Source organism: Sapajus apella, unplaced genomic scaffold, assembly GCF_009761245.1.
Source record: "Sapajus apella isolate SASKATOON/1434 unplaced genomic scaffold, GSC_monkey_1.0 scaffold4, whole genome shotgun sequence".
Lineage (NCBI taxonomy): Eukaryota > Metazoa > Chordata > Mammalia > Primates > Cebidae > Sapajus > Sapajus apella.
Genome location: NW_022436944.1, coordinates 13,991,671 through 14,012,565, shown reverse-complemented (window position 1 = coordinate 14,012,565; position 20,895 = coordinate 13,991,671). Strand labels below are relative to the sequence as shown.

The 20,895-nt window shown below is 40.0% G+C and overlaps 1 protein-coding gene, 1 long non-coding RNA gene and 1 pseudogene across 2 annotated transcripts in view; 1 reads left to right on the top strand and 2 right to left on the bottom strand.

The window, feature by feature from the left end:
- GPR149 (G protein-coupled receptor 149) overlaps positions 1–20,895 on the bottom strand; it is a 90,883-nt gene that overhangs the window by 20,950 nt on the left and 49,038 nt on the right. The gene's annotated exons all lie outside the window — the stretch shown is intronic.
- LOC116539736 overlaps positions 1–20,895 on the top strand; it is a 92,927-nt gene that overhangs the window by 32,061 nt on the left and 39,971 nt on the right. The gene's annotated exons all lie outside the window — the stretch shown is intronic.
- On the bottom strand, positions 372–3,729 carry LOC116539730 (annotated as a pseudogene).

Here is a 20,895-nt window from a genome sequence, read left to right as displayed (position 1 = left end):
TTTTTTTTTTTTTTTTGATACAGAGTCTCACTCTGTCGCCAGGCGCTGTGCTGGAGTGTCGTGGCACACTCTTGGCTCACTGCAACCTCCACCTCCCAGGTTCAAGCAATTCTCCTGCCTCAGCCTCCCGAGTAGCTGGGACTACAGGCACACACCACCACGCCCAGCTAATTTTTGTATTTGTAGTAGAGACGGGGTTTCACGATGTTGGCCAGGATGGTCTTGATCTCTTGATTACAGGCTTGAGCCATCATGCCCGGCTTAAAAAAATACAGCCAACTTCTTTGCTGCTTAGCAGACATATACCTGAACTATGATGACCTAAATTTCGGTGGATAATGTACTAAACATGATTAGGCAGAAACAGGCAAGCTCACACTGGCACATTAACTGTCAAATATTCAGTCAAAACTCCATATGTGGTCCCCACTTCTTGGTTGATTTCTATTCCCACTTTGTCTTCTACCATCTTGTCGACTTCCTGAGTGACTCCCCATCGACTCTGTCTACCTGACTGGCCGCCAGATCGACCACCTGACTAGCCTGACCTGCCAACTGGCCACTCCTCTGTCTGGAATTAGAAGATGTGTTACCATCATAATATTCTTCAATTTCAGATAATTTGGCTGGCACTGAGAATACCTGTATCCAGTCAGAATTCTGCCGCTCTTTCTATAACCTTTCTGACTCAGTTGTAGGAACATCGGAGCAAACACCCGTATTTCCTTTCAGGAGGCACATTCTGGTAATCTGAGACACTGTATTACTACTCAGCTTTCTATTAAGTTCTTTCCAAGCACAGCTGACATTCTGTATTTCCTCTAGGCTTTGCAGAGTCATGGTCACAAACCCCTTATGAGAGGTGATCAAAGATCATGGTTCAAAGCTTGATGCATCAGAAATGTGGGCTAAAGCTGCAGCCAGTGCATCCACTGCCCCTTTCTCTTCTATCAGTCTCTGAGCTGATGATTGGAAAAAATCAGCAGCATAAGAAATGGAAGCCAGAGACCTGATGGCATCCATGCTTTTAGATTTAACTAAATCCATTGTAGAAAGAACACTTACATGTTTAAAAGCAATTATTGCTTTTTGTTCCACATGTCTTAGTTGACCTGCTTCTTTTCATTGATAAAACATATATAAATCACTGTCCATCCAGCTCTACCTGTTTATCCAGAGCAATGGATATAGGACTCAATATCCTGAGGAGGAGAACGTTGAATCACCAGGTCAACTTCATGAATGTCTAAACCACAGGCAGTCACACTGGTTGCCACGAAGACTTTAAAACTACCTTCTCTGAAGCCTTTTAGTGTAATTTCTCTTTGTGACTGCAATGTCCCCATGTAAACACTGGGCATTCTGTTTTATGTGTGGACTCATGGCCATTTCAGTTACATGCTTCTTGGTTTCACAAAAAATAATAGCCCACCTGAGTGTAAATTAGTTCAACCATTGCAGAAGGCAGTGTGGCAATTTCTCAAGGACCTAGAAATAGAAATTCCATTTGACCCAGCAATCCCATTACTGAGTATATATCCAAGGGATTATAAATCGGTTCTATTATATAGACACATGCATATGTATGTTCATTGCGGCACTGTTTACAATAGCAAAGACCTGGAACCAACCCAAATGCCCATCAATGATAGACTGGACAAGGAAAATGTGGCACATATACACCATGGAATACTATGCAGCCATAAAAAACGATGAGTTCACGTCCTTTGTAGGGACATGGATGAATCTGGAAACCATCATTCTCAGCAAACTGACAAAAGAACAGAAAATCAAATATCACATGTTCTCACTCATAGGTGGGTGTTGAACCATAAGAACACATGGACACAGGGAGGAGAGCATCACACACTGGGGTCTGTTGGTGGGGGACTGGGGGGGACAGCAGGGGGTAGGGAGGTTGAGGAGGGATAACTTGGGGAGAAATGCCAGATATGCGTGTTGGGGGGTTGGAGACAGCAAACCACATTTCCATGTATGTACCTATGCAACAATCCTGCATGAACTGCACATGTACCTCAGAACCTAAAGTACAGTAAAAAATATATTAAAAAAATAATACCCACCCTTCAGACCCACTGTAGACTTGAAGTGCTGGCCTCTGAGACCAGTGACACTGGATGGCCAAATGTGCCACAGGAGTTGTAGCCTTTTCGGTCATTTTTCCAACAAGGTCAACCTGTTCATATCTGGATTTCATGTATCTTTTTTACAACTTTGTATACCCACTTGGGCAAGTTGCAGAAAAAAGTAGTCGGAGGATTGTCTTCAGAATCAGTTTTATAGGATTCGTGAATAATATCTTCAACTTGCTGAGCAAAACCTAAATCTAACATTTGATCCATTTCATCAAGCACAACATGGCACAGTTTAGAAAGATCTGATCAACCACTCTGCAGATGGTCTTTAATATGACCAGGGGTTTCAATCAAGATGTCAATACCATTTTAAATATGATTAATTTGGCTTCGATACGATGTTCCACCATAAAAACACACCATGCTGAGTTTCCTAGTTATATCTTTGAAGTCTTTGACTGTTTGGTTTGCCAGCCCCCTTGTTGGAGCCAGAACAAGTACCTTTGGTGAACGGCTTTTTAAAATTGTTTCTTGATTTCTCTGGAGTCTTTCAATCAAGGGACTAGCAAAAAAGAATGTCTTTCCTGTTTCTGTCCATGCTTGAGCTGTTAAATCTTTTCCTTTGTATACAGGAACAAAGGTTTTAACTTGAAAAGGAAAGAGGTATGTTATGCCTCGACCTTTCAGAAGCTGTATAGTCTCTTCAGAAATAGGAAAATTGGAGAAGGCTCCTTCTTTCTGTTCATGTGTTAAGGTCTTCTCTAGTTTATTATCACTTGGTTTATGAGTAGAACTATCTAAGGATGATACTCGCTTTGATTTTTTTTCATATTCATCAGTATCTCCATTTGGTAGATCTTTTCTTCTTGACTTATGAGATTTAGAGAATTATCTGAAAGTCTATTAAATCCTTCTTTAGTGTCTCCATTTAGCTTTTCTTTCATTTTAGTTTTTTGGCCTTGGGAGCATCCAGGTCATCTGTAATGCTATTTTCTCATATTTCTGATTTTTCATCTGAGTCATAATGGTGCCTTGACTTCCCTCTGTCACTATATAATGTGTTTTCAGCACTATGTAATGTGTTTTCAGCTTATCTTGTTTAAATCTTCATAACAACCCTATAAGGGAAGTACAGGTCCATAATCCCTTATCCAAAACTGCAATATTCATAAAGCTCTTAGTGATAAGGTAAGAGGGGTAGATTCTGCTTTCTAAGGATATACAAAATAAGTCTCATTCTTTTGTTGAATGTCCGCCTTTGAATACTGCCACCTTAGCCGCTTCAGCTGATTTCTTTTTTCCAGGTCAAATGTCTCCGGTAAAAATTTTACCTGTGCATTTTTCAGCATCTTGTGATCCTCTTGAGTGTTTCAGGATTTTTTTTTCCCTTTTCCCTTTTCTTTTTGGAGGGCAATGGGGTGAGAGGAGGAAAGACTCTACAACTCCTCTATAGGCTCCTTGAGAGCAGGGACCATTTCTTTACTTATTTAGTTTAAGCTCCTTGGTGCTCAGCAAAGAGTGTGGTACAAATTATTTTCAATAAATACATTTTGCCTCTTATTCTGGCTCTCAGACTCCTCCAAGGTGCTTGCAGCTCCATAATGTCCCCGCTCCAGAGGAGTTTCCCAGACATTACTAGCCACCACTGCCTCTCTCCAGGCACAATGACCAGAACCACATATGAGCAGCGACAGCGTGTAAGGAAGTGAGGCTAATGCGTTATTCACATGACACTGATATTGAAATGATGAACCATTCTGATAAAAAATGATCAAATTTTTGCAAGAAACCTCATTTTACATTGATTTTTTTTGCCAAACCATAAGATTCTGAAATGAATAAACCAGAAGAAGTCCTTAGGTTATAAAAAATTAAGGATGACTTCCATATGACTGTAATGTTAATAATTTTAACCCTGGTGAAAAAATCATTTAACTTCATAGAACCTATATGGATAGCATGCATTGTCTAAATCAATGGATTTTCTTCTCAGTTTTTTTGTGTGCAAAATAAGGGTATAAGAAATTTTTGTGATACTTCTTATCTAGAAAATAATTTGATAAGTTTAATATTTATCCCTTAAAAATATAAAATGTGGCGTTATACTTTGGTAGTTTCTATTCTTGTCAGTGAAACTAAGCTGGGAATTAATTACATTTTCCATAAGTCTCTGACTTGTATCTCTCCAGATTAAAGTTGGCCAAGAAAGGTAGTTGCATGCTATTTGGAAAGTAGAAAAAGCAATGGCTATAACCATTTGAAAATCTTTTCACAGGTAGAATCAGAGACAGGCAGAAGAAGGAGTACCAGACAGGTGCCAGCTTGTCATCACTCCCTTCTGCTCCACATCTAGTTTTTCTTGACTACTGGTAGTGTTGACCAACAATGCCTCAGATCTACCCCAGATGCTTGGCTATAGGCCCACAGAGGCTGTGGTTACTCAGACACAACAGCTTTTCATAGACCACTCCACAAATTTCCCCTTTGTGGTACTAGTTTGTTGGCTAGACTTACTTGATTTCTCAAACTGACTGAGTGGTAACTCGTCTCTGATTCTCAAACTTCTCTTCAGGTCCTCTCCTTTTCCAGCTTTATCCATGATTCTAAACTAAATCTCTTATTTCATAATAGCCATAGCATTTTTGCTCCTCTGACTAAACTGTAATGGATATAAATTCTTAAGCAATGGAAGAGAAAACCTAACAAAATAATGAAGAAAAAAATATGATGATTTTAATTAATTCAAAAACCCAAACACATTTATGGATGAAGGTGGTGGAAGGTAGTCCAATCACAGAATCTTTCTCATCCAGTAAAATGAAGAAAGTAAACAGATTTAGATTCACTAGCAGCAACCAAATAAGGAGAGGGTCCAGTCTCATGCATAAGCTTCTAAGGGTGCCAGTCACCAGGCCGGGCACGGTGGCTCCCGTGTATAATTCCAGCACTTTCGGAGGCTGAGGCAGGCAGATCACGAGGTCAAGACCATCCTGGCCAACATGGTGAAACCCTGTCTCTACTAAAAATACAGAGTTTAGCTGGCGCGCCCCTGTAGTCCCAGCTACTCCGGAGGCTGAGGCAGAAGAATTGCTTGAATCCACTAGGCACAGGTTGCAGTGACCTGAGATAGCACCATTGCAACAGAGTGAGACTTCATCTCAAAAAAAAAAAAAAAAAAAAAAAAGTGGTGGTGGCCACCAAACAGAAACAAAATATTCATCTACTTCCATAAGCAGTTGCCCAGAAACGAGACGATTTGAAAAAATCCTGAGAATTCTTGCTCTGAGTGAATTCCATTTTGGCAAGAGATGGCTTGAAGTAATGATTCTCAAACTGGGGGCTGCAGGCAGTTTCAGGGAGTCTGTGATAAAAACTGCTTTATTTGCCATTTTCATTGTGTTAACATTTTCACCAATAGTACCTAAAGCAATGACGGGTAAAACTGCTGGCAGTTTAACAAGAATCAAGGCAGTGGCACCACATTTTCTTAGTAGCCACTGTATATTTAATCACTGCACATATAGAGTAAAAAATAAACCAACAATTTCACTTAAGAATGTCTGTGATGAAGGTTTGTATTATGATTATCCCTGTTTTACAGATGAGAAAACTGAGATGCACAGATGTTAAGTATCTTTTTCAAGGTCAGACAGTAAGTGGTAGAATTGGAATTCCAACCTGGGCAGTATGGCACCATAAAAAATAGATAGTATAATTTGATTTATTCATTCACTATATATATTTTTTTGAGTACCTAATATGAGCCAGATACTACTCCAGGGATTGGAGATACAAAATGATTTTCCATCTCTCCATCCAAACATCCATTCATTGTTCTTTCTGCATATGTGCATAGAGACCTATGATAATTTCTGGGTAGTATAATTTTAGGTTAGATGCCTCTCTCTTTTTGATAGTTTTCTGTGCTGCTTGAATTTTACAAATAATGAGCATATGCTATTTTTACTAAAAACAATCAAGTAATTATTTTTAAGACAAAACTGAATGTAACTAATTTATCTTTTGAAGAAAATACAAAGTAAAATTTCAAGTCTCAAGCTTAAAGCAGTATGAAAAGACTGCTCTGATCTTTATTCCACTTTTAAGTATTCTTTCTTCCCACTACTTACATAGCAACTAATAGTATGTAGAAAATTGTTTCCTGAAACTAATTTAGAAGACAGTCTCCAAAATCTTGCCATCCCACACAGCAGATACTAAAGCAGTTATTTTTAAAATACATTATTACAAAGACTCCTTAGAAAAAATTAACTGAAAATTCTAGTGGTATTATTGGAACTCAAGTAAAAAAGAATGCTAATGACAAATTTATACATAGAACATCACTCATATGCACACTTTTCAGAAATCAGACACTTGCCTTCAGAGGAAATGAGATCTGTGAAAGTGAAAATGGTATATTCAACTAATCTTCTTATTCCTGGGGAGAGAATAGCATATACATTTTAACAACATGAGGAATACATAAAAGTACTCATCCTGATAAAATCTGCATGTTTCTGTGTAACCTGATTGATAGTGCTTTTTTAATTGATAGAATTACTAAGATACTTGCATTTAAAATTTTTCTCAGTTTTGGTTTTAATTCACATTCATTATTTATATAGTGGATAGGAAAATCATATCCACTAATGTATATTTTAATTTTACAGGGTGAAAATTTGTGATGCTCCAAAGCTTTTTTTTTTTAATCAGGCCGGTACAGAGTGCTTTTTTTCTTTTCTCTACCACAACTTGTTAGGGTTTCAGAATACATTGGCTGTCCTAATGTCGAAGTCTAGGAATCTGGGCATCCAGCTTCTTAGAACTAATGGCTCTCTGTATTATAAAAAATTAAATACACTGATTGAGCCTAATTGTTCTTCAAGTGTCCAGACCTATAATCTTTATTCTTTAGAACTGTTGTTTCCAAATGCCAGTCTCACTCAGATTGGTGCTGAACTTACCACATAAAAATACAAGCAGAGCTTAGTACAAAGATACATTTATAATCTCACTTTGGGAGATTTTGACTTAGTAATTTAGAATTGGAAACCAAAATTTATATTTGTGAAGAGTTCTCCGTATGATTTTCATATATAGCCAGATTTGAGAACCACTGACTTAGAATATCCTGAAAAATGATGACAGAGCTGTGATGTCAGATAGAGCAAACATTTTCTTGGTTAATTTACTGAACACACCAAGAAAGGACATGGAGAAATATCTTGCTAGATTTCGAATTTCTCCTGTTTTCCTGTTTAGTTGTAGTCAGAATTACAACTAAAGAAGCCAATAAACATTTGTGTTAGCTGAAACACTTAAAAACTATTAAAACTATTAAAAATATGAAAACTTCAGGGGAGGAAACATTTATCATGAAGCTAAAGAAGCTTTAGTTCCACAACCAATCATATGCATGGGCCACTCTGAATGCTGATTATCATTGAAAGTGGCAGTGCCTTGAGTGAGGAGTGAAATCCAGGTTGCAATCTAAATGCATTCTTTGTATCTGGGAAATGGTCTAAAGAGATTTCAGACAAAGTTTGTCTGAATCTCCAAGGCACCAATACAATTATTATGATTTTTAAAATTGTAAATATTCATTCTTTATATCTAATTTTTTAAAAAATTTATTTTATTGCATTTTAGGTTTTGGGGTACATGTGAAGAACATGCAAGATTGTTGCATAGGTATACACGTGGCTGTGTGATTTGCTGCCGTCCTCCCCATCACCTATAGCTGGCATTTCTCCCCATCACCTATAGCTGGCATTTCTCCCCATGCTGTCTCTCCCCAATTCCCCACCCCCCACTGACCCATCCCTATGTCCCCCCAACACACCCAAGTGTGTAGTGCTCCCCTCCCTGTGTCCATGTGTTCTCATTGTTCAACACCCGCCTATGAGTGAGAACATGCGGTGTTTGATCTTCTGCTCTTGTGTCAGTTTGCTGAGAATGATGCTTTCCAGGTTCATCCATGTCCCTACAAAGGACACAAACTTATCGTTTTTGATGGCTGCATAATATTCCATGGTGTATATGTGCCACATTTTCCCTGTCCAGTCTATCATCGATGGGCATTTGGGTTGGTTCCAGGTCGTTGCTGTTGTAAACAGTGCTGCAATGAACATTCGTGTGCACATGTCCTTGTAATAGAACGATTTATAATCCTTTGGATATATACTCAGTAATGGGATTGCTGGGTCAAATGGAATTTCTATTTCTAGGTCCTTGAGGAATTGCCACACTGTCTTCCACAATGGTTGAACTAATTTACACTCCCACCAACAGTGTAAAAGTATTCCTATTTCTCCACATCCTCTCCAGCATCTGTTGTCTCTAGATTTTTTAATGATCGCCATTCTAACTGGCGTTAGATGGTATCTCAATGTAGTTTTGATTTGCATTTCTCTGATGACCAGTGCTGATGAGCATTTTTTCTTATGTTTGCTGGCCTCATGTATGTCTTCCTTTGTAAAGTATCTGTTCATATCCTTTGCCCACTTTTGAATGGGCTTGTTTTTTTCTTGTAAATCTGTTTTAGTCCTTTGTAAATTCTGGATATCAGCCCTTTGTCAGATGGGTAAACTGCAAAAATTTTTTCCCATTCTGTTGGTTGCTGATTCACTCTAATGACTGTTTCTTTTGCTGTGCAGAAGCTGTGGAATTTGATTAGGTCCTATTTGTCTATTTTGGCTTTTGTTGCCAATGCTTTTGCTGTTTTGGTCATGAAGTCCTTGCCTACGCCTATGTCCTGAATGGTTTTGCCTAGATTTTCTTCTAGAGTTTTTATGGTGTTAGGTCTTATGTTTAAGTCTTTAATCCATCTGGAGTTAATTTTAGTGTAAGGTTTCAGAAAGGGGTCCAGTTTCTGCTTTCTGCATATGCCTAGTCAGTTTTCCCAACACTGTTTATTAAACAGGGAATCCTTTCCCCATTGCTTGTTTCTGTCAGGTTTGTCAAAGATCGGATGGTTGTAGATATGTTGTGTTGCCTCCGAGGCCTCTGTTCTGTTCCATTGGTCTATATCTCTGTTTTGGTACCAGTACCATGCTGTTTTGATTACTGTAGCCTTGTAGTATAGTTTGAAGTCTGGTAGTGTGATGCCTACCGCTTTGTTCTTTTTGCTTAGAATTGACTTAGCTATGCAGGCTCTCTTTTGGTTCCATGTGAAGTTTAAGGTGGTTTTTTTCCAGTTCTATGAAGAAGGTCCTTGGTAGCTTGATGGGGATAGCATTGAATCTGTAAATTACTTTGGGCAGTATGGCCATTTTCACGATATTGATTCTTCCTAACCATGAACATGGAATGTTTCTCCATCTGTTTGTGTCCTCTCTTATTTCATTGAGCAGTGGCTTGTAGTTCTCCTTGAAGAGGTCCTTTACGTTCCTTGTCAGTTGTATTCCTAGGTATTTTATTCTCTTTGTGGAAATTGTGAATGGCAATTCGTTCTTGATGAGGCTCTCTTTAAGACTGTTATTGGTGTATAGGAATGCATGTGATTTTTGCACATTGATTTTGTATCCTGAGACTTTGCTGAAGTTGCTTATCAGTTTCAGGAGATTTTGGGCTGAGACGATGGGGTCTTGTAGATATACAATCATGTCGTCTGCAAATAGAAACAATTTGACTTCCTCCTTTCCTATTTGAATACCCTTTATTTCTTTTTCTTGCCTGATTGCTCTGGTTAGAACTTCCAATACTATATTGAATAGGAGTGGTGAGAGAGGGCATCCTTGTCTAGTGCCAGATTTCAAAGGAAATGCTTCCAGTTTTTGCCCATTCAGTATGATATTGGCTGTTGGTTTGTCATAAATAGCTTTTATTATTTTGAGATACGTTCCATCAATACCTAGCTTATTGAGGGTTTTTAGCATAAAGGGCTGTTGAATTTTGTCAAAGGCCTTCTCTGCATCAATTGAGATAATCATGTGATTTCTGTCTTTGCTTCTGTTTATGTGGTGAATTACGTTTATAGACTTCCATATGTTGAACCAGCCTTGCATCCCCAGGTTGAAGCCTACTTGATCATGGTGGGTAAGCTTTTTGATGTGCTGTTGCAATCGGCTTGCCAGTATTTTATTGAAGATTTTTGCGTCTATGTACATCATGGATATTGGCCTGAAGTTTTCTTTTCTTGTTGAGTATCTGCCGGGTTTTGGTATCAGGATGATGTTGGTCTCATAAAATGATTTGGAAAGGAGTCCCTCTTTTTGGATTATTTGGAATAGTTTCAGAAGGAGTGATGCCAGATCCTCTTTGTATGTCTGGTAGAATTCGGCTGTGAATCCATCTGGACCTGGGCTTTTTTTGGTTGGTAGGCTATTAATTGCTGCCTCAATTTAACTTTTGTTATTGGCCTATTCTGGGTTTCAACTTCTTCCTGTTTTAGGCTTGGGAGGGTGCAAGTGTCCAGGAATGTATCCATTTCTTCCAGGTTTACTAGTTTATGTGCATAGAGTTGTTTGTAATAATCTCTGATGATGGCTTGAATTTCTGTGAACTCTGTGGTGATATCCCCTTTATTTTTTATTGCATCAATTTGGTTATTCTCTCTTTTCTTTTTTATTTATCTGGCTAGTGGTCTGTCTATTTTGTTGATCTTTTCAAAAAACCAGCTCCTGGATTTATTGATTTTTTGAAGGGTTTTTTGTGTCTCTATCTCATTTAGTTCTGCTCTGATCTTAGCTATTTCTTGTCTTCTGCTAGACTGAGTTTTTTTGATCTTAATTCTCTAGCTCTTTCGATTTTGACAATAGGGTGTCAATTTTAGATCTCTCCTTGCTTCTCATGTGGGCACTTATTGCTATATACTTTCCTCTAGAGACTGCTTTAAATGTGTCCCAGAGATTCTGGTATGTTGTGTCTTCATTGTCGCTGGTTTCGAAGAACATCTTTATTTCTGTCTTCATTTCGTTGTTTATCCAGTCAGCATTCTAGAGCAAGTTGTTCAGTTTCCATGAGGCTGTTTGGTTCTGAGTTAGTTTTTGAATTCTGAGTTCTAACTTGATTGCACTGTCGTCTCAGAGACTGTTTGTTATGATTTCCATTCTTTTGCATTTGCTGAGGAGTGATTTACTCCCAATTATGTGGTCAGTTTTAGAGTAGGTGTGATGTGGTGCTGAGAAGAATGTATATTCTGTGGATTTGGGGTGGAGAGTTCTGTAGATGTCTATTAGGTTTGCTTGATCCAGGTCTGAGTTCAAGTCCTGGATATCCTTGTTAATTTTCTGTCTGGTTGATCTGTCTAATATTGACAATGGGGTGTTAAAATCTCCCACTATAATTGTGTGGGAGTCTAAGTCTCTTTGTAAGTCACTAAGAACTTGCCTTATGTATCTGGATGCTCCTGTATTGGGTGTGTATATATTTAAGATCGTTAGCTCTTCTTGTTGCATTGATCCTTTTACCATTATGTAATGTCCTTCTTTGTCTCTTTTGATCTTTGTTGCTTTAAAGTCTATTTTATCAGAGATGAGAATTGCAACTTCTGCTTTTTTTTGCTTTCCATTTGCTTGATAAATCTTCCTCCATCCCTTTATTTTGAGCCTTTGTGTATCCTTGCATGTGAGATGGGTTTCCTGGATACAGCACACCAATGGGTTTTGGCTTTTTATCCAATTTGCCAGTCTGTGTCTTTTGATTGGGGCATTTAGTCCATTTACATTTAGGGTTAATATTGTTATGTGTGAATTTGATACTGCTATTTTGGTGCTAGCTGGCTGTTTTGCCCATTAGTTGATGCAGATTCTTCATTGTGTTGATACTCTTTACCATTTGACATGTTTTTGGAGTGGCTGGTACTGGTTATTCCTTTATTTGTGTAGAGCCTCTTTCAGGAGCTCTTGTAAAGCATGCCTGCTGGTGATGAAATCTCTGAGTACTTGCTTGTTTGCAAAGGATTTTATTTTTCCTTCACTTATGAAGCTTAGTTTGGCTGGATTGAGATTCTGGGTTGAAAGTTCTTTTCTTTAAGGATGTTGAATATTGGCCCCCACTCTCTTCTGGCTTGTAGGGTTTCTGCTGAGAGATCTGCTGTGAGTCTGATGGGCTTCCGTTTGTGGGTAACCTGACCTTTCTCTCTGGCTGACCTTAGTATTTTCTCCTTCATTTCAACCCTGGTGAATCTGCCGATTATGTGCCTTGGGGTTGCTCTTCATGAGGAATATCTTTGTGGTGTTCTCTGTATTTCCTGGACTTGAATATTGGCCTGCCTTGCTAGGTTGGGGAAGTTTTCCTGGATAATATCCTGAAGAGTATTTTCCAGCTTGGATTCATTCTCTTCGTCGCATTCAGGTACACCTATCAAATGTAGATTAGGTCTTTTCACATAGTCCCACATTTCTTGGAGACTTTGTTCATTCCTTTTTACCCTTTTTTCTCTAATCATGCCTTCTCATTTTGTTTCATTGAGTTGATCTTCGACCTCTGATATCCTTTCTTCTGCTTGGTCAATTTGGCTGTTAAAACTTGTGTATGCTTCGTGAAGTTCTCGTGTTGTGTTTTTCAACTCCACCAATTCACTTATATTCCTTTCTAACTTGTCTGTTCTTGTTAGCATTTCGTCAAATCTTTTTTCAAGGTTCTTAGTTTCTTTGCATTGGGTTAGAACATGTTCTTTTAGTTCACAGAAGTTTCTTACTACCCACCTTCTGAAGTCTGATTCTGTCATTTCATCACACTCGTTCTCCATCCAACCTTGTTCCCTTGCTGGTGAGGAGTTGTGATCCCTTGTAGGAGGAGAGGTGTTCTGGTTTCGGGTATTTTCATCCTTTTTGCGTTGGTTTCTTCCCATGTTTATGAATTTATCTTCCTGTCGTCTTTGTAGTTGCTGACTTTCAGATTGCTGACTTTCAGATTGGGTCTTTGAGTGGATGTTCTGTTTGTTGATGATGAAGTTATTTCTGTTTCTTAGTTTTCCTTCTAACAGTCTGGCCCCTGTGCTGTAGGACTGTTCAGGTCCATTCTAGGCCCTGCTTGCCTGGGGATCACCTGCAGCAGCTGCAGAACAGTAAGGGTTGCTACCAGTTTCTTCTTCTACTATCTTTGTCCCAGAAGGATACCCGCCAAATGTCAGTCTGATCTCTCCTTTATGAGGTGACTCTTTGGATATACAGGGGTCAAGGAGCTGCTTGAGGAGACAGTCTTTCCTTTATAGGGGCTCAAGTGCTGGGCTGTGAGCTCGGTTGTTCATTCAGAGCTGCTGGGCAGGTACGTTTAGGTCTGCTGCAGAAGAACTCATAAACCACTTTTTGTTCCCAGGTGCTCTGTCCCAGGGAGTTAGGGCTTTATTTATGAGTTTCCCGTTGTGCTGCTGCCTTTTTTTTTTTTTTTTTCAGGGCTGCCCTACCCAGCAAGGAGGCAGCCTGGTCACAGTCTGCATGCAGAGGCTTTGCTCAGCTGCTGTGGGCTCCACCTAGCTGCCCTGTGAACTTCCCTGCAATCTTGTTTATATGGGTGTAGTTAGAACTGCCTCAGCAATGGTGGCCCGCCTGTGTATTGGCGGACTCTCTCTGTAATGGCAGGTTGCCTTGGCAAAGGCGTGTTGCCTTGGCAATGACAGGCAGCCTCATCAACGGCGGGTTGCCTTGGCAGGCTGCCTCAGCAATGGCGTTTGTAGTGGTGGAGTTCCTCAGTAATGGCGGACGCCCTTCCCCCACACAGCTGTACCGTCCCGGGTTCAGCTGCGCTTGCTGTGAAACTCTCAATCCAGAGAGTTTCTGATTGCTGTTCTTTTGTGGGGGTGGGACTGATCCTGATCACATGGCTCCCTGCCTCTGAGTCTTTTTTTTCTTTTTTAGTTGAATAGTCGACTCTATCCCCATGGCCTGTTGAAACGGCGCCGGGATCTGTTTGATTTCCCGTGTGGCAACTCACTGCGCCGGCTTAAACAGCGGCACTGCGATTCATGATGCTTTTTCTTTTGCCCAGGAATCTCCTGGCCTGGCTCACTGTTCAGTCCCCTCTTTAATCAGATGAATGGGCGACTTCCCGGGTCTCCAATCGCCAGCCAAAAGGGCACCTGGACCAGTGTATTTTGTATGGAGAACTGCTGGCTGGGGCGCCGACAAAGCAGTCACGTGGGGCAAAGCAGACACGCCGACCAAAAGAACCACGCCGCCGGCCACAACAGCTGCGCTGGTGACCCGTGGGGCACCTCCACCTGGAAATCTACTGGTCTGTGGACAATAAAAAAGTGGCATCCACTCACCCTCTGCACTTTCTCTGGGACCTGCAACTCCGAGCTGTTCCTAAACGGCCATCTTGGATCTTCCCCCTATATCTAATTTTGTATTCACGATTTGCATACTTTTTCATATAGATATCTTTCCTAAACATAGAATATTCAAGTCCTATATAACCTGGTTCCACCCCTGTGTCAATGGTCAATATTAAGGATTAAGTGCAGAAATATCAGGCCTATTTAGAGATTGTCCATTGGAGAAAGATTACATGTGAGATCACTTGATAATACATATTGCCAGATAATCCTTGAAGGATCCTCTAAGAAGGACTTGGGTAGAGAGTGCAGAGGTCTTGTAGAAAGAAACAGCATAGCATATTCAAGGAAATTAATAGGTTTGAAAGTGAAGCAAATAGTTCAAGGGGAGGTTGAGAAGAGATGAAGCCATAGGAACCAATCACTTAAGCCACATTAATGAGTTTCAACCCAGTCTGTAAGGGGAAAGGAACTACCAAAGTGTTCTAAACACAAAGTTGTCAGGAGAAAAGTTATATTTTTGCAGATTTATTCTGGGCTGTGGTGTGTAGATCAGAGGGTTATCTTAGTCCACTTTTGCTGCTATAACAAAATACTACAAACTGAATAATTTTCAAGTTATTCAGTCTTGAATAATTGGCCTCCTGGTTCTGAAGGCTAGGAAGTTCAAGATCAATGTTTCAGCATTGGTGTCTGGTGAGGGGTGCTCTCTGCTTCCAAGATGCTGTACCATTGCTGCAGCCTCCAGAGGGACAAACTCATAACAAAAGTGACAGGCAAGAGGGTGTTCTCTTCAACCTTGAGCCCATTTATAAGGGTGCTAATCCCGACAGTGATAGGGGACAGACAAATTTATTAGGCAGACAGGAACAAGTACCCCATGAAACCCAGCCTTCAAGCCAATGACAGTCTAAAACCTGAAAACCAAACTGCCAATTCTGGATACAGTCCATGACAGGAGTGAGAACTTCCATCCCCATCTTAGTCACTCTCTCGATTGGTTCCTTCTGAATGATGCCCTTTCCCCAATCCAAAGATGCTTTTTCCAAGACGACCCATGGACAAATCAGCACACATTTCCACATTTTAAGCCCATAAAAACCCCAGACTCAGCCGTACAGATGGCAATGCACTTTTGGGTCCACCTCCCACTGGGAGTTTTCTTTCTGTGGCTCAATAAGATTCTACTCTGCCTTACTCACTCTCCAGTGTTGATGAACCTTATTCCTCTTGGTTGTGGGACAAGAACCTGGAACTCACTGAACTGCAGGAGTGAAAGAGCTGTAATGCTCCTGTTGGCTGAACTGTGGACAGCAGGAGTAAAAGAGCTGTAACTTTCCCTCCTGCTCAAGGAACAATGGGAGAGAAGAAACAAAACTGCTGGGTGCCACTCCCTCCTGCTCACCAAGCTATGGGAGTGAAGAGGCAAAACCACTGGGTGCCATTGCCCCCTGCTTGCTGAACTATAAGAGTGATAAAGCTGTAATAGTCCCATTCCTGAGGGCAGAACCCTCAGATCTAATCTCCTTTCAAAAGCCATATTTCTTAATACTATTACATTGAGGATTAAGTTACAACATGAGTTTTGGAGAAGACATGATTTAAACCATAACATTCCACTATTGTATCCTCAAAATTCATGTTTTTCTCACATAAAAAATGCATCATTCCACCCCAGAAGCCCCCCAAAATCTTGTTTCAGAATCATCTTTAAAGTCTAAGTCCAGAGTCTTACCTAAATATCATCTAAAGCAGAAATGAGTGAGACTCAAGTTATGAGTCATCTCAGGCAAATTATTCTCTAGATGTGAGCCTGTGAAATCAGATTATCTGCTTCCAAATGCAATGGTGGGATAGGAATGATATAGATATTTTCATTCCAAAAGGGAGAAATAGACAAGAATAAAGAGGTAATAGGTTTTAAGTATGCCTAAAACCTAAAAGGGAAAGCAACATTTAATATTGAGGCTTGAGAATAATCTTCTTCAACTCTATCTCCTGCCTTCTAGACACACTGAGATAGAAGTTGGGCTCCAAAGTCCCTGGGGGATCCCACTCCCATAGCTTTGCTGGGTGGTGCTCATGCAGCAGTTCTCATGAGTTGGAGTCAGGTGCCTGAAAACTGGGATTGCACTCTGGCAGATCTAGAGTTCTGTAGTTTCAAGGGCAGCCTTACTCCCACAGCTTCACAAGATGTTGCCTGAGTAGAGACTCTGTGGTGGCCCCACCTCCACTGCTCTGCTAGGCGTTGCCCTGGTGGGGAGTTTTTGCAGTGGCCCCACCCCATGACTCTGCTAGGCATTGCTCTACTGGAGGCTCTCTGCAGCCACCCTGCTCCTGTGGCATTTCTTTGCCTTGTCCCCTGAGACTTTCTGAGTCATCCTTTCAAATCTAGGGGGAGACAGCAATGCCTCCACAGCATGTGCACTTTGCATGCTTGCAATATTAGCACCACTTCAATGATGAATGATGATACCTTTTAACTCCATAGCTGGGGCAGCCAAGGAGCAGTTCACCAGAATATAGGGGAGCAGAGACTTCAGGTGGCCCTGGGTAGCAAGACCCAAGATTCCACAGGTGTCCTGGGCCTCTGCTTGGAAACTTCTGCCTTCAAGGCTCTGGCATCCTTGACCTGTGATGGGAGTGGTGGTCTCAAAGATCTCCGGAATGCCTTCAGAGTTATTCTTCCATTGTCTTGATCAGTGGCATCTGGCTTCCCACTATTCCTAAGGATCTCCTTATCAAAGAGTAGCATGGCCACACCCTTAGTTTTCCCTCCTCAACCAAACTTTTGTTCTTTATATAACCAAGCTGAAAGGTTTCCAGATCTTTACCTTCTGCTTTCCTTTTGATTATAAATTACATCTTGAGCTAATTTCTGTCTTCTCACACCGTACTATAAGCAGTTAAGAAAAGCCATGCACCACCCTGCATACTTTGCCTGGAGATTTCTTCCATCAAATGTCTTAGTTCATGGCCCTTAAGTTTTGCCTTCCACAAAGGATTAGGACATGGACATAATTCAACAAGTTCTTTGCCACTTTGTAACAAAGATGACCTTTCCTTTAGTTTCCAATAAGATATGCCTTATTTTCATCTAAGATGTCTTCAAAATGGTCTTTTCTCTCCGTATTCCTACCCATAGTCTGTTCATGACCACTTAGATAATATCTAAGATGGAAACTTTTATCCTGCTTTTCTCTTCTGATTCCTCACCAGAATTGCCCTTAATGCTCCATTCACAGCAATCTAGGCTTTTTCTAGCATGCACTTTAAAACTGGTCAAACCTCTACCCATTTGCTACTTCCAAAGCTGTTTCCACATTTTCAGGTATTTGTTATAACATAATTTGTTATTACTTATGGTACTAATTTGTAAACCAAAAATAAAATCCTAAGCCCTCAACCAAATGACTGGACCCTCTTTGGGTCAAAGAGATTACCAGAGAAAGCTGAAAAACTAAATTCTCAGCCATGACAAAAATGAAGGTCAGACATATCTTGTTATACTCTCTTCCTATTGGAGTTTAGGCACAACTGACCAGCATTGTCATTAAAATAGAGATCATAAGTCTGATCTCTTTGAGGCAAATTCCAACCTTCTCTTGTACAGCATTGCATGATAGATAGCAGACCCTGAAGGAAATCAAAATACTTTACTCCAAAATATATTTCTTTGATATAATTTAAAATGCCCCTGCAAAGCTGCCTTTGGTGAAAGAAATTTGCATCTGTAGATAATGTCCATTAATGCAGTCAGGCCCTTCCCAGATTTAGGAAAGATTAAGAGTCTGGCACCTTTTAAGGTCCAAAAAGAGACATTTACATTATTCTCTCTGAATGCTGTTACCTATAAGGCTTCATCTATATAACAAGAACTTTGGTCTCCACAACTCCCCTTACCTTAACTCAGGAATTGCTTTCTACTCTCTTCAGTTCTTTAGACAAAGCTTAATTCTTTTCAACCAATTGCCAGTCAAAAAATCTTTAAATCTACCTCTGACCTGTAAGCCCTGGCTTTGAGATGCCTGCCTTTCAGGGCCAAACCAATATATAGCTTACATGTATTGATTTATATCTTTGTCTGTGACTTCCATCTCTCTAAAATCTATAAAAGCCAAACTTCACCACCTTGGGCACACTTTCTCAGAATTTCTTGAATCTCTTCCCCAGGACATGGTCACTTATATTGGCTCAGAATAAGTTTGGTTTTATTGTCAACAAATTGCCATCTTAATTCATTTGTGCTGCTTTAACAGAATACCTGAGACTGGATAAAGAACAGAAATTTATTTGCTCACTCTTCTGGAGGCTGGGAAGTTCAAAATCAGAGCTCTGGCAGGATTGATGTCTGGTGAAGGCTACGTTCTGCTTCCAAGATGGCACCTTGTTGCTACATCCTCCAGAGGAGTGAATGATATGATCTCACATGGCAGAAGGGAGGGAATGGCAGGAGGATACTCCTTTAAACTCTTGAGTTGTTTTATGAAGTTGCCTAAGGGCAGAGTTCTCATGACTTATTCACCTTCCAAAGTTTACTACTATTGTTGTATTGGGGATTAAGTTTCAACATGAATTTTGAAGGGGACACCATTATTTTCAAACCAGAGCAAGGGGTTCAAACCTAGAGACCAGAGGGCCAGTATGGAGGTCATGGAGAGAGAATGGTGATGAAGATAGATGTGAAACAGTGGCTATAGTGAGATATTGGTATATCAAGACATATTTAGGTTGTAGGATTTGGTCACTGCTTTGATGTGAGTTGTGACAGAGAGGAGTTAAGAATATAGACCAAGTATCTGACTTGGGCAACTGAATGATGATAGCGTTATTTTCTAAGACAAGAAACACAGGAGAAAAGCAAGTTTGGGAGGATGGGATAGTGGATTCAGGAGAATATAATAAATTCAGTGTTGTAAGCTAAAACTGAGGTGAAATTTGATGCCTAATTGTAGGACTTCAGTGGCAGGAGATTAAGTTTGGGGCATGGGCTCAGGAGAGATTTTTTTCTGGAATATATATTTGAGTAAATATTTGGGTATATATTTGAGATAAAATTGAATCAGGAGTTTGTGTGAAATGAGAAGAGGGTACTAAGGAACATGGACATTTAAAGAATGGGAAGAGACAAGAGAGACAATAAAGGAGGCTGAGAAAAAGTGGGCCCAAGAGGCAGGAGGGTCATCAGGAATGTGTGATGCCCTAGAAGTCAAGGACAGAGTAGAACAGTGTCAAATGCTGCTTAGGTATCAGGTAGGATAAGAACTGAAAAGCTCATTGATCTCTGGAGGAGTGGGGAATACAAAATAAGCAATCAGTCTACTACAGTGGAATCAATGCAAAGATGAACATACACATTCTTTACTTCTGGGGGCCCATACTGGACAGTGGGTGATGAAACCTATGTTGAAAAGCACTTGAAGGTTTTCAAAGGAATCCATGAGCTTTCATCACTGATTGCCAAGTACTTTAGTCAAATAGCCTGTGTTTTATCTGACAGTTCCAGTTTTATAAAATCCTCTCGTTACATTTGTTTATATTTGTCAGAACCAATCATCAGATGCTTTTGTTCAAGGAAATATGGTGATTGTATATTTTGGGAATAGACATGATTAGAACAAGAGGTACAACTTATCCTGTTTTCTACCTTCTTGTACTTAAAAGGCTTAGACAAGAACATACACGTATTTCATCTAGAATTGTCTGTCTTGTTCTACTTCTCTCAGGATTCCTTTGTTCAGACATCTGTACTTCAAGTCTTCTGCACCAGTCTGAAGTGTGAGAGCTTAGGTAAAGCTAATATACCATGAATAAAGTAGGTGATTGTTCATTGCTGTATTCATAGTGCCTGATACAGGCCTGATATATAGTAGGCACTTAATAAATGTTTTTTCAGTTAATGGATGAAGAAAAATAGAAAAATCAATTTTGATTTTTGTGTCTAACAACAAACAAAACAACAAAAACAGCTATAGAAAATATCTTTTGGATGCTTAGAGTTTGTTTGCCTGAGCAGTTTAAAAAATTTATAAGCTGTTTGAGAGTTCAGTCATCTATCTAAAGTAAACCACAAAAGCCAAGCCTTGCCTTTCTCTTTCTCATTCTTTCTTTCTTTCTCTTTCTTTCTTTCTTTTTCTTTCTTTCTTTCTTTCTTTCTTTTTTCTTCTTTCTCTTTCTCTCTTCTTCCTTCCTTCCTTCCTTCCTTCCTTCCTTCCTTCCTTCCTTCCTTCCTCTCTCTCTCTCTTTCTTTCTTTCTTTCTTTCTTTCTCTCTCTCTCTCTTTCTTTTCTTTTCTTTCCTTCCTTCCTTCCTTCTTTTCTTTTCTTTTCTTTCTTTTTTCTTTCTTCTTTTTCTTTTCTTTCTCAGAGTCTCTTTCTGTTGCCCAGGTTGCAGTGCAATGGCACAATCTTGCCTCACTGCAGCTTCTGCCTCAAGTTCAAGTGATTCTCGTGCCTCAGCCTCCTGATAGCTGGGATTACAGGTGTGCTCCACAATGCTCAGATAAATTTTGTATTTTTGTAGAGATGGGGTTCGCCATGTTGGCCAGGCTGGTATCGAACTCCTGGCCTCAAGTGAT